This window comes from Oncorhynchus keta, unplaced genomic scaffold (assembly GCF_023373465.1).
Source record: "Oncorhynchus keta strain PuntledgeMale-10-30-2019 unplaced genomic scaffold, Oket_V2 Un_contig_18828_pilon_pilon, whole genome shotgun sequence".
Lineage (NCBI taxonomy): Eukaryota > Metazoa > Chordata > Actinopteri > Salmoniformes > Salmonidae > Oncorhynchus > Oncorhynchus keta.
Window position 1 is genome coordinate 52 of NW_026281128.1, and position 3211 is coordinate 3262.

Genomic DNA, 3211 nt, shown 5'->3' on the forward strand with positions numbered 1-3211 from the left:
GGGAAGTACAGAGAGAGAAAGTAGAGAAGAAAAGAGAGCGTGATAAGAAGTACAGAGAGTGAGAAGAAAAAGAGAGTGATAAGGGAACAGAGAGGAGAGAAGTAGAGAAGAAAAGAGAGCGTGATAAGGTGAAGTACAGAGAGGAGACAAGTAGAGAAGAAAAGAGAGCGTGATAAGGGAAGTACAGAGAAGATGAGAAGAAAAAGAGAGGCGTGATAAGGGGAAGTACAGAGAGGAGAGAAGTAGAGAAGAAAAAGAGAGCGTGATAAGGGGAAGTACAGAGAGAGAGAGAGAAGTAGAGAAGAAAAAGAGAGGCGTGATAAGGTGAAGTACAGAGAGGAGAGAAGTAGAGAAGAAAGAGAGCGTGATAAGGGGAAGTACAGAGAGGAGAGAAGTAGAGAAGAAAAAGAGAGTGTGATAAGGGAAGCACAGAGAGAGAGAAGTAGAGAAGAAAAAGAGAGTGATAAGGGAAGTACAGAGATGGAGACAAGTAGAGAAGAAAAAGAGAGCGTGATAAGGGGAAGTACAGAGAGGAGTATGAGAAGAAAAGAGAGAGTGATAAGGGGAAGCACAGAGAGGAGAGCAAGTAGAGAAGAAAAGAGAGCGTGATAAGGGGAAGTACAGAGAGAGAGACAAGTAGAGAAGAAAAGAGAGAGAGTGATAAGGGAAGTACAGAGAGAGAGAGAAATAGAATGAAAAGAGAGCGTGATAAGGTGAAGTACAGAGAGGAGAGAAGAGAGAAAGAGAAGCAGTGATAATGGGAAGTACAGAGAGGAGAGAAGTAGAGAAGAAAAAGAGAGAGATGATAAGGTGAAGTACAGAGGAGAGAGACAAGTAGAGAGAGAAAGAAAGAGTGATAAGGGAAGTACAGAGAGAGAAATGAGAGAAAAAGAGAGCGTGATAAGGGGAAGTACAGAGAGAGAGAAGTAGAGAAGAAAAAGAGAGAGTGATAAGGGAAGCACAGAGAGGAGAGAAGTAGAGAAGAAAAGAGAGCGTGATAAGGTGAAGTACAGAGAAGAGAGAAGTAGAGAAGAAAAGAGACGTGATAAGGAAGTACAGAAGAAGAGAAGAAGAAAAGAGACGTGATAAGGGAAGCACAGAGAGGAGAGAAGTAGAGAAGAAAAAGAGAGCGTGATAAGGGAAGTACAGAGAGGAGACAAGTAGAGAAGAAAAAAGAGAGCGTGATAAGGTGAAGTACAGAGAAGTTGAGAAGAAAAAGAGAGCGTGATAAGGGAAATACAGAGAGGAGAGAAGTAGAGAAGAAAAGAGAGCGTGATAAGGAAGTACAGAGAGGAGACAAGTAGAGAAGAAGAAAAAGGAGCGTGATAAGGGGAAGTACAGAGAAGGAGAGAAGTAGAGAAAGAAAAAGAGGAAGCGTGATAAGGTGAAGTAGCAGAGAGGAGAGAGAATAGAAGAAAAAAGAGCGTGATAAGGGAAATACAGAGAGGAGACAAGTAGAGAAGAAAAGAGAGCGTGATAAGGTGAAGTACAGAGAGAGAGAGAGAGAAGAAAAGAGAGCGTGATAAGGGAAGCACAGAGAGGAGAGAAGTAGAGAAGAAAAGAGAGAGTGATAAGGTGAAGTACAGAGAGGAGAGAAGTAGAGAAGAAAAGAGAGTGATAAGGTGAAGTACAGAGAGAGAGAAGTAGAGAAGAAAAGAGAGTGTGATAAGGGGAAGTACAGAGAGGAGAGAAGTAGAGAAGAAAAAGAGAGGTGATAAGGGGAAGTACAGAGAGGAGAGAAGTAGAGAAGAAAAAGAGAGAGTGATAAGGGGAAGTACAGAGAGGAGAGAAGTAGAGAAGAAAAAGAGAGCGTGATAAGGTGAAGTACAGAGAGAGAGAGAAGAAAAAGAGAGTGTGATAAGGGAAGTACAGAGAGGAGAGAAGTAGAGAAGAAAAAGAGAGCGTGATAAGGTGAAGTACAGAGAGGAGACAAGTAGAGAAGAAAAAGAGAGCGTGATAAGGGGAAGTACAGAGAGAGAGTTGAGAAGAAAAGAGAGCGTGATAAGGGAAGTACAGAGAGGAGAGAAGTAGAGAAGAAAAAGAGAGCGTGATAAGGTGAAGTACAGAGGAGGAGACAAGTAGAGAAGAAAAGAGAGCGTGATAAGGGAAGTACAGAGAGAGAGAAGTAGAGAAGAAAAAGAGAGCGTGATAAGGTGAAGTACAGAGAGGAGAGAAGTAGAGAAGAAAAAGAGAGCGTGATAAGGGGAAGCACAGAGAGGAGAGTAGAGAAGAAAAGAGAGCGTGATAAGGGGAAGTACAGAGAGGAGAGAAGTAGAGAAGAAAAGAGAGAGTGATAAGGTGAAGTACAGAGAGGAGAGAAGTAGAGAAGAAAAGAGAGAGTGATAAGGGGAAGTACAGAGAGGAGAGAAGTAGAGAAGAAAAGAGAGTGTGATAAGGAGAAGTACAGAGAGGAGAGAAGTAGAGAAGAAAAGAGAGCGTGATAAGGGGAAGTACAGAGAGGAGAGAAGTAGAGAAGAAAAAGAGAGCGTGATAAGGTGAAGTACAGAGAGGAGAGAAGTAGAGAAGAAAAAGAGAGAGTGATAAGGTGAAGTACAGAGAGGAGAGAAGTAGAGAAGAAAAAGAGAGCGTGATAAGGGGAAGCACAGAGAGGAGAGAAGTAGAGAAGAAAAAGAGAGAGTGATAAGGTGAAGTACAGAGAGGAGACAAGTAGAGAAGAAAAAGAGAGCGTGATAAGGGAAGTACAGAGAGGAGAGAGAGAGAAAAGAGAGCGTGATAAGGGAAGTACAGAGAGGAGAAAGTAGAGAAGAAAAGAGAGCGTGATAAGGTGAAGTACAGAGAGAGCTAGAGAAGAAAAGAGAGAGTGATAAGGGAAGTACAGAGAGAGAGAAGTAGAGAAGAAAAGAGATGTGATAAGGTGAAGTACAGAGGAGAAGCAGAGAAGAAAAGAGAGCGTGATAAGGGGAAGTACAGAGAGAGACAGTAGAGAGAGAGAAAAAGAGAGAGTGATAAGGGAAGTACAGAGAGGAGAGAAGTAGAGAAGAAAAAGAGAGAGTGATAAGGTAGAAGTACAGAGAGGAGAGAAGTAGAGAAGAAAAAGAGAGAGTGATAAGGTGAAGTACAGAGAGGAGAGAAGTAGAGAAGAAAAAGAGAGAGTGATAAGGGAAGTACAGAGAGGAGAGAAGTAGAGAAGAAAAAGAGAGAGTGATAAGGTGAAGTACAGAGAGGAGAGAAGTAGAGAAGAAAAAGAGAG

At 42.2% G+C, this 3211-nt stretch overlaps 1 long non-coding RNA gene across 2 annotated transcripts; it reads left to right on the forward strand.

The window, feature by feature from the left end:
* Positions 1 to 209: 209 nt before the first annotated feature.
* On the forward strand, positions 210 to 2601 carry LOC127920288 (uncharacterized). Of its 2 annotated transcripts, none has more exons than XR_008105678.1 (3): positions 210 to 262; positions 1712 to 1819; positions 2546 to 2601. It is a non-coding gene; the product is annotated as an uncharacterized LOC127920288 (long non-coding RNA). The 2 variants fall into 2 exon arrangements; XR_008105677.1 differs by lacking the exon at positions 2546 to 2601 and adding an exon at positions 2154 to 2221.
* Positions 2602 to 3211: the final 610 nt, after the last annotated feature.